Consider the following 10,565-nt stretch of genomic DNA (forward strand, 5'->3'; position numbering starts at 1 on the left):
ACCTCTACACCCACTGCTAGTGTAGAGTTTTTTCCCAAACCCAATCTCAACCTCTCCTGCTGCATTTTGAGGCCATTTCCTCGTGTTCTCTCACTTATTCCTTAGGACAAGAGCCTGACCCTACAACCTCCCTGCACCTCCCTGTGCACCTCCCCAGCAGCCACGTTCTCCCCTTTGCACCTCCCTGAGCCCTCTGCACCTCCCCGAGCCCCCTACACCCACCCTCGCACTTCCGCCCCCACCTCCAACCCCCACCCACCCACCCCTGCATCCCCTGTTCTGCTTGCACCCACTCCTGCCTGCACTTTCTCCCCTTGCACCCATTTCTGCGGGTATTTTCTCCCCTTGCACCCACCTCTACACCCACTGCTAGTGTAGAGGTTTTTTCCCAAGCCCAATCTCAACCTCTCCTGCTGCAGTTTGAGGCCATTTCCTCGTGTTCTCTCACTTACTCCTTAGGACAAGAGCCTGACCCTACAACCTCCTTGCACCTTCCTGTAACCCCTCGCTCCCCTCGCACCTCCCCAGCAGCCACGTTCTCCCCCTTGCACCACCCTTTGCACCTCCCCGAGCCCCCTGCACCTCCCCGAGCCCCCTACACCCACCCCCAGCCCCCACACACCCACCCGTGGCCCCCTGCTTCTGCTTGCACCCACTCCTGCTTGCACTTTCTCCCCTTGCACCCATTTCTGCGTGCATTTTCTCCCCTTGCACCCACCTCTACACCCACTGCTTCTGCTTGCACCCAGTTCCTTGCTCCTGCTCTTGCAATCACTTCTGCAGATACTTGAGTCCCCTGGCACCCACTGCTTCTGCTTGCACCCACCCCTGCAGGCACTTTCTCCCCCTGCACCCACTCCTGCAGATTTTTTCTCCCACTGCACCCACTCCTGCAGGGACTTTGTCTCCTTGCACCCACTCCTGCTTGCAGCCACCTCAGACTTTCTCCCCTTGCACCCAAACACCTACTCCCTTTGCATGCATGGCTGCAGGGATGTTAGCACCTTACACAGCCCCACAGAACACTTTCCCCTCTTACACCCATCCCTGCACCCACTGCTTCTGCCTCTGCACCCATCCTTGCAGGCATTTTCTCCCCTTGCACCCACTGCTTCTGCCTCTTCACCCATTCTTGCAGGCATTTTCTCCACTTGCACCCACCCCTGCACCCACTGCTTCTGCTTAGAACCACTCCTGCAGGCATTTTCTTCCTCTGCACCCATCCTTGCAGGCATTTTCTCCCCCTTCCCCCACCCTTGCAGACATTTTCTCCCCTTGCACCCATTTCAAAAGTATTTTCTCCCCTGCACCCACTGCTTCTGCTTCCAACCACCTCTTTTTTCCTTTGCACCAACCACTTACTCCCTTTGCATTCACCACTTCAGGGATGTTATTAGCACCTTACATCTCCCCAGCCACTTGCCCCCATTTCCCCCATCTCTGCAGGCACCTTTTACCCCTTGCTCCCAGCTCTACATCCACTTTCTCCTTTGCACTGAGGGTGCAGGGGCCTTGGCATCCTGTGGTTATTCCCTGGATGGACCCTGCTGGTCCCAAGCAGGTCATCCCTAAGGACAAATTTTGCTGCTCCATTTCCAGTGGCCTGCAGCTTCTGGGACCACCCTGAGCAATTGCAATTTCCCAAATATTTTGAGGGGAGCTTGGCATCAGGGAAGTGTGTAAACCTGTACAGCACCCCTGCCAGACCCATAGCACAAACTGGAGGGATGCAGGGGAAGCCAGTGCTTGATACTACTCCCTTCAGAGAGGTTTCACCCCAAAACAAATTCTTTACAGCATCCATATTAGGTCTGGGTTCCTGCACTTTGGCCACAACAACCCCATGCAGCACTACAGGCTGGGGACAGAGTGGCTGAGAGCAGCCAGGCAGAAAGGGACCTGGGAGTCTGGATTGACAGGAAGCTGAAGAGGAGCCAGCAGTGTGCCCAGGTGGCCAAGAAGGCCAATGGCATCCTGGCCTGGATCAGGAAGAGCGTGGCCAGCAGGTCCAGGGAAGGGATTCTGCCCCTGTACTCAGCTCTGGTGAGGCCACAGCTTGAGTCCTGTGTCCAGTTCTGGGCCCCTCAGTTCAGGAAAGATATCGAGGTCCTGGAGCAGGTCCAAAGGAGGCAACCAGGCTGGTGAAGGGACTCGAGCACAGACCCTATGAGGAGAGGCTGAGGGAGCTGGGGGTGTTCAGCCTAAAGAAGAGGAGGCTCAGGGGAGACCTCATCACTCTCTGCAACTCCCTGAAAGGAGGTTGGAGCCAGGGGGGGGTTGGGCTCTTTTGCCAGACAACTTTCAACAAGACAAGAGGCCATGGTCTCAAGTTGTGCCAGGGGAAGTTTAGGTTGGATATTAGAAAGAATTTCTTTATGGAGAGAGTGATCAAGCATTGGAATGGGCTGCCCAGGGAAGGGGTGGATTCTCCGTGTCTGGAGATATTTCCAAAGAGCCTGGATGTGGCACTGAGTGCCATGGGCTGGGAACCACGGGGGGAGTGGATCAAGGGTTGGACTTGATGATCTCTGAGGTCCCTTCCAACCCAGCCAATTCTATGATTCTATGATTCTATTATAGCACTGACAGTCAGAAGTAGGATGAAACCCCAGAAAATGCAAACCTGAAATCTTTTAGACACTGGAAATGCCAGCAGCTCTATAGGGTGTGAGCTGTGAGATAAATTCCTGCTGAGGTGGGGTTTTGTTTTTTTTCAGAAGAGGCAATCAGGGTGAACCCAGCAGTGTGCATGGTTGCTTCAGTATGACATAGACTCAGAATCATAGAATCATAGAATCATAGAATCACAGAATCACAGAATGGTCGGGTTGGAAAGGACTTTAAAGTCCTTTCCTTAAAGTTTTCTTTTCATCACCCCCCTGCAGTGAACAGGGATATCTTCAACTACATCAGGTTGCTCATCTCTCCAACCTCACCTGGAATGTTTCCAGGGATGGGGCATCCACCACCTCTCTGGGCAACCTGGGCCTCACCACCCTCACTGTGAAAAATTTCTTTCTTATCTCTGGTCTGAATCTCCCCTCCTTTAGTTTAAAACCATCATCCCTTGCCTTACCACTACTAAAAAGCCCTGCTAAAAAAATTATCCCCATCTCTCTTGTAGTCCCCTTTCAAGTATTGAGGGGTCTCCCTGGAACCTTCTCTTCCCCAGGCTGAACACCCCCAACTCTCTCTCCCTGGCTCCAGAGCTGCTCCAGCCCTCTGAGCATCTTCATGTCCCTCTTGAATGAGTCTTCTGGACTCATTCAACACCTCCATCTCCTTTTTGTGCTTGGAACCCCCCAGAACTGGACCCAGCACTGCAGGGGGGGTCTCACCAGAGTGAAGTAGAAGGGGACAATCCTGTCCCTTGACCATGCTGCTGGTGTAGCCCAGGACACGTTTATCTTTCTGCTCTTCCAGCACACATTGCCAGCTCACATTCATCCACCAGGACACCCAAAGTTCTTCTCCACCCCTTCATCCCCCAGCCTGTATGAACCCAGGGGGCTGACCACACATTTTTGTGCCATGCATGCTCCAAAGTGTGCAGAGAAGAGAGGGAACATTCCAGGGAGCAGGGCAAAGCCTCCTCCCTTCAGATAAATTAATTGTGCACGTACTGCCTGGGTAAACAGGGTTGTGTAAATATTGATGCCTCATATGTGGTCTCATAACTTTTTTTTTGGGGGGATGCACATAGCCCTGACCCACAGGGAATGGCTTGTTTGATGCCAGCAGTGTGATATGGTTTTTGGGGAGGATGAGGATTTAGTCACATGAAAAAGAAGCTAAAAGCAACTTTGGGATTGAGGCTGGAGACTCAAATACACTTCAAAGCCTACTGGGCGTAGGGTCCCAGCACTTGGCCCTTTTTCTCCAGCACAGTTGAGCCTTTGTTTTCTGGTTGGAGGGGGGGAAAAAAAGTGAGAAACTTCACTGCTCAGAGAGTGCAGGGCTTTGCTGCACTCCTGAGTGCAGGGGATGCTTTCTGAAGGGCGTAATATCCCCCCTGGCAGGTGTGTGTGCATGTGTGACAGAAGAGACACAATTTTCACACTGATCTTACTAATGAATTCTGTAAAAAGAGTTCTCCAGGGCTTCTGTCTCTCAGGAGTGGAGGAATTGCCTGGTGTGCATCAGCTGGCAGGGAAAGAGGGAGTTTTGACACCAGCAACAATCCCCTCTGGGGAGGATGCTCCAAAGAGATTATCACTCTCTACAACTACCTGCAAGGAGGTTGTAGTAAGGGGGAGGTTGGACCCTTACTCAGTAACTCATGGTAGGATGAGGCAGTATGGCTTCAAGTTGCACCAGGGGAGGTTTAGGTTGGAAGTTAGGAAAAACTTTACAGAAAGGGTTATCGACCACTGGAACGGGCTGCCCAGGGAAGTTGTGGGGTCCCCATGCCTGAATGTGTTTAAAATCTTATAGACAGGTTTCTCAGGGACATGGTTTAGCAGTAGGCTGGTAGGCTTAGGTTAAAGGTTTTACTGAATGACCTTACAGATCTTTTCCAACCTGAACAAATGTATTATTCCCATTTCTCCATACCAGCCCCTTCCCTCATCCCACATCCACGTGTGCTTCCTAGCTGAAACCAACCCCTTCAGCATCCAGTCTCATTTTGGGGTGAGACTGAGCTATTATTGCAGTGATCAGCTTTGTTCCCCACTAAAAATCTCCCTTTTGAGCAGCTACCACTGGGCAAACACTGTCACATCCCTTGAGCTGCTGGGTTTGCTCCGTGCAAGCTCAGGTAGATCCATCCCTCTCACCAACACGGAGTTACACCTTCCTTTCCACAAACTAAAAATTAATTTTCCCAGGGGGCAGAGGCTTTTCCAGCACTTCAAACCACATCCATCCTGGGGGTTGTGTCTCCCACTGCTGTCACTCACTCAACAAAACCTCCTCCTGTCTGTCCATCCCCTCCGTGCTGCCGGGGGGAAATAATCACCCACTGAAATGAAGTCATGGGCTGTATCTGGTCCCCCATCCCCACCTCCCTCCCCTCTAATAGGTTTTGTGATGTGGATTTCTGTCGACAGAGCGAGACGCCCAGCTCTCTCTCTCTCTCCTCCTGATGAACACGTCCCACGAGGACCATGATGGAGTTCCTGTGAAATTTTTACCACTGACCTTTTCTCCGCCGTGGAGAGGGAATGCATCTCCCAGGGAAGGGGCTGGGGACAGTGGAGAGCATGTTAGAGTGCTGGAAAATGTGACTCTGTCTTTGTGGAATGCCTTTTTTTTTTTTTTTTTTTTTTTCTCCCCCTTTTTCCTTCCTTTTTTTTCTTCCCCCCCCCCCCCCCTTTGGAAAAAGGCAGCGCCAGGAACTTGAAAATTTTAGGTTAAAAAAAATGAAAAAAATGCTGTTTGCTCCCACCCCCCACCCCATTCCCCTTCCCAGCCAAGCAGCCAAGCTGTTAAATGCTTTTACCTGCTGTGTCCAAGTCAAAAGTTAAATAATGTGTGAACGAATGTGGAAGGAAAACAAGAGGCGGAGAGGGAGGAGCAGGGAAGAGAGCCCCTTACAACAAGATAATTGTTACATTATGAGAAACAAATAACACTGCTGCTCCTCTCTGGGTCTGTGTCCCTGACATCTTGACAAGTCCATCTGAAGTTAATTATGTGCCTCTCTTGTTGCTTTTTACTGGGTCGCTGAGGTTCCTGCACACATAGAATCATAGAATTAGCCGGGTTGGAAGGGACCTCAGAGATCATCAAGTCCAACCCTTGACCCACCGGAGCAGTTGCTAGACCATGGCACTGAGTGCCACATCCAGTCTTTTTTTAAATGTCTCCAGGGACGGAGAATCTACCACCTCACCGGGCAGTCCATTCCATAGCCTAATCACCCTCTCCGTGAAGAAATTCTTTCTAATATCTAACCTAAACCTCCCCTGGCACAACTTAAGACTGTGTCCTCTTGTCTTGTTGAAGGTCGTCTGTGAAAAGAGTCCAGCTCCCACCTCGCTACAGCCTCCTTTCAGGTAGTTGTAGACAGCAATGAGGTCTCCCCTGAGCCTCCTCTTCTTCAGGCTGAACAGCCCCAGCTCCCTCAGCCTCTCCTCATAGGGCCTGTGCTCAAGTCCCTTCACCAGCCTGGTTGCCCTCCTTTGGACCTGTTCCAAGACCTCTACATCCTTCTTAAACTGAGGGGCCCAGAACTGGACACAGTACTCGAGGTGTGGCCTAACCAGCGCTGAGTACAGGGGAAGAATCACCTCCCTGGACCTGCTGGTGACGCCTTCTTGGCCACCTGGGCACACTGCTGGCTCATGTTCAGCTTCCTGTCAATCCAGACTCCCAGGTCCCTTTCTGCCTGGCTGCTCTCCAGCCACTCTGTCCCCAGCCTGTAGCGCTGCATGGGGTTGTTGTGGCCAAAGTGCAGGACCCGGCACTTGGCCATGTTGAACCTCATCCCGTTGGAATCATGTTTTGCTTCCAAAAAGTCAAAATAAAAGCAAAACAAAACAAAACAAGCCAACACAGCCTTTTTCAACCCTTTTGTGGTTTTTTTTTTTATGTTGTTGTTGTTTTTCCAGGCTGGGAGGTGGGATGGATGTGAAGGATTTAGTCCCTTGGTGCTGCTGGAGGTGGTGCTGGAGCCAGAGGAGCACATCCAATTTCTCAGATCCTGGGATGGGTTGGCATCACAAGCAGCAAACAAAGAGCAAAGCTTTATTTTTTGTAAACCCTGTGCCATCCCAATGGTGTCACCACAGCACAGTAACCACCCAGTCCCCCCATGCTGGTTTTCCAGCCTCCAGCCCAGCCCAAAGCCTTGCTGGGACATTGTGTCCATGTGATCTTTGGTGTGTAGCATTTACTTCATTTGGTAAATTGTTAAAAACCCCAGAGGAAGGCCAGGCTGGTCCTAAACTCTTCTGGACCACAGTTCTGAGCTATTAATCTGTCATGTCAGCATATTTTATTAATACAGTTTTCCTGCAGACAACAGGTAGAATGCCTCATAAGTCACTTACCATCTGCTGTGTAAGTGTGTTGTAAAGAATCTTTCTTCCATAGATTTTTTGCTTTGATAGATTAGGGGTTTGGACAGCCAGGATCCTTCATCCCATCAGTTTTAAACTCCCAGGAGAGCCCTAGGAGATGAAATATCAATGCAAAAATCTTTAGCAGCATCTCCCTGTGCCTGCTCAGGGTAGGAAAGTGTTATTACACTCCCTTTCCAGCTGAGGACATTGTGTCCTGAGTTTGAGCTCCATTGCTATATTTAAGAGTGTTTTATGAGGTAGGGATAGTATGAGTGGGAATGGCTTGAAACTGGAAGATTTAGATTACATATTAGGAAGAAATTCTTCATTATGAGGATGCTGAGCCCCTGGTCCAGGTTGCCCAAGGAAGTTCTGGCTGCCCATCCCTGGAAGGTTTCAAGGTGAGGTTGGATGGGGCTTGGAGCAACCTGGGCTGTGGGAGGGGTCCCTGCCCATGGCAAGGGGTTGGAACTGGATGATCTTGAAGGTCCCTTCCAACCCAACCCACTCTCTGATTCCATGATTCTTTATTTTTTTCCCTTGTTTGCCATCCCTAATCATTGGGATGAACTGAGCAAGTCTAGAGGGAAACAGCCTTTTCTCCAGACCAAAACAGGGATGGATATGGGGCTGGAAACTTCCCTTGAAGTATCTTGTAGCATCAAGTCATTTTTTGGAGGTTGGACATGTCTACAGCACCAGCTTTTATGGGCAGAGCTGCACCAGTGCCAGGGGTGACCAAGAGACCACCCCAGAGCAGCAGCATCCATGGGACCAAAACCATCAGAATCCTCCTCAGGCTGTTTTAATTGTAATTAAACCTGAGTGCTTCCATATAGAGAATTGCATTGAGATGAAAACCAATTAAGAGTGAGGCACCACAACAGAAAAGAGTAATTTCCAGCCTGAAGAAGGTATCTAAAAAAAAAAAAAGCTGAACTGGAAGTGTGCTTGCTCCATCCCACCATAACTGCAAGGTGGTGTCACTCCTTTTCATTGTGCTTTTTTGTTTTGGTTTGGTTTTTTTTTCACATTCCCAGAGGTGAAGAACCCATTAAACCCTTGTGCATGATGCAGCTGTGTCTGTGCTGTGCTCAGCTTTACTGGGTCTCCATCTTGAGGAGGCAACTGGGGAGCATTCTGAGCTGGTGGCACATCTGAGCCACTGGATGGGGGAGTTTGGCTTCAGGAAACAGCATTTTCTGGTGCTGTCAAACCTGAAAATGTCCTCAACTTATGTAGTCTTTTGAAGACAACACAGGAAGAAGGCCTGGAAATTACGGGCTGATCAAAGGTCTGATGTAGAGCAAGAGGACAAAGTGCTTATTAGTGACAAAAGTCTGGTAAAACTTAATGAGTGTGCATTTTTTTCTATAAAAATATGCATTAAATGTCTTAAGAAATTGATTGTGCTAAGAGCCCAGAATTAAATCAAACATGAGGCACCCATAAAGTTGTCAGTCAAGGAAATAAAGCACATCAGTTACAATCTGCTATCCAAGAGATGCCAAGTAGACTGTGTAAATTGAGATGTGGCATTGCCCACCTGGATTTCCCTGCCTCATAGTCCCCACATCCCCCAAATCAAAGTGTTCCACCCCCTCCTTGCTGCCCCTAAGGTGTCCCCCACCTTGGCATGTTCAGCATCCTGAAGTCTTCACCTACCTGGAAGCAGTTCAGCACCCTCAGGGTTAAATCAGATTTGGTATCCAACCAAGACCTGGCAGCTGAATTTCAGCCCAGCATGAGTTTTTACAATCAAATTATAGACCCCAGAAAAAGAAGAAGAAAAAGAAAAGATTGCAAAAAAAAAAAAAAAAAAAAGACCCCAAATCCAATGTGAGGTTTATAATGGAAACCCTGACAGAGCCATGATTGTAGTAGCAGGAACAGCATCACTGTAATGCAGCCATAAACTGGTACTGTCCTGCAGGGTATTATAAAAGTTAAAAAAAAACCCCCAAAAAAGGTGTCTAAAGTGCTCTTGGTACCCCCAGAAGGTCTGAGGAGGTGGGTGCCACAACTGGAAGGGAAAAGGGCTTCTTGCCAAGGTGAACTTTAAAGGATTAAATCTCCTCCCTGGTGCAGAATGGCATCCATCCTGTCTCTGTAGCCTCGTGGCAGAGGAAGAGAGATGTGAAACTGGCCCCTCCATGGGGCTCCTGCCAGCTCTTTGCACCCCTGAGACTGGGAAAATTAGAAGTATCCATTTCCAGGCTGTCTATATGTGGGTAAACTCCGTTTCTATTGGGCCAAGCAATGCTGGAGTGCTGAGGTTTCTTCACGATGTGGATCTAACAAGGTGGAAGTGCAGCCTTTGCCAGGATTTAACTAGGAAAAATAAATAAAAAAAGGTAGTAAAGCTTCTGGATCTCATCTTTATTATTATCTGGCCACAAAGGGAGGCGAAGCATTTGTGAGCTGCTTGCAAATCCCAACTTCTGAGCTCCTGCTCTAGATCCTGGGTTTGCAATGGGTTTGGTCCATCTTTTCCAGGACCTCTTTAAAAAGATGGAGCAGAAACAGTGTTTGGCTCTGACAGAAAGTGAAAGCTGAGAATGATACACTAAAGAAACAGTGGTCACGTTTTATTGCCTTCCTCACCCGTGGTTTCTCCAGGATGACTTATGGAAGCTTTGATTTACACTGGTGCAAGCTTTATCTGCTGCTGTCTTGGCCAGCTCATTCTTAATACCAAGACCTATGGGCCTCTGCTGACTTTCCTGGTTAAATAAATTCAAGCAAATATAAACGTTAATGGAAGGCACTTTATTTATGGCTAGATTGGAGCACTGTCTCTTACACCATGGGTCCCATCCAAAACTCATCAATCCAAAGCTGACTGAGGTCCCTCCCCTCAGGCCCTATCTCTAGGTTTTTTTTATTTCTCACTCAGAAAGGGGCAGCTAAAAACCCAATATTAAATGAGATTACTTTATCCAGCAAAAGCCATTCTGCACAAAACTTCCAAGCCTTGGCACCTCTGGGGAGGCAGAACATTTGGGATATTTTCGTGGCTGTTGTTTGAAGGATGAAGATATTCCTCCCATGGTGATGCCTCCCCCCTCCTCTTCCTCTCCATGCCAACCATCCCACCCTCTAAATATCTCCTCATTTTCAAATGCATCACATGCTGTTTGTGGCCAAACATATTTTTGGCTCTTCTGGATGATGCAGAACCTACTTCCAGCTCTTCAGACACTTTCTCAGATTATTCCTTGCCAAAACTTTTATATTTTTGGACTGGTTGGATGGGATGGAGAAGCGTTCTGCTTTCTTATTTTTATTATTATTATTATTATTTATTCAGATATGCTCTCTGCCACATGTACTGCTGGCTTGCAACTCCAGTGTCTGCCTTAATGCATTCTGCTATGCTCCTTCCTCTTGCTCCTATATTCCAATTTTTCCAGTTAAAAAACAAAACCCCCCACAAAGGCAAGAAAAGAAAACAACAGTCCAAACCAAAGCAACAGAACAACCAAAAAAAAAAAAAAAAAAAAATTACATGTTCTTTTTGTGCAGAAGAGGAAAAGATAGAAAAGGGCAGCAAAAAAT

Source organism: Calypte anna, chromosome 1 (genome assembly GCF_003957555.1).
Source record: "Calypte anna isolate BGI_N300 chromosome 1, bCalAnn1_v1.p, whole genome shotgun sequence".
Classification (NCBI taxonomy): domain Eukaryota; kingdom Metazoa; phylum Chordata; class Aves; order Apodiformes; family Trochilidae; genus Calypte; species Calypte anna.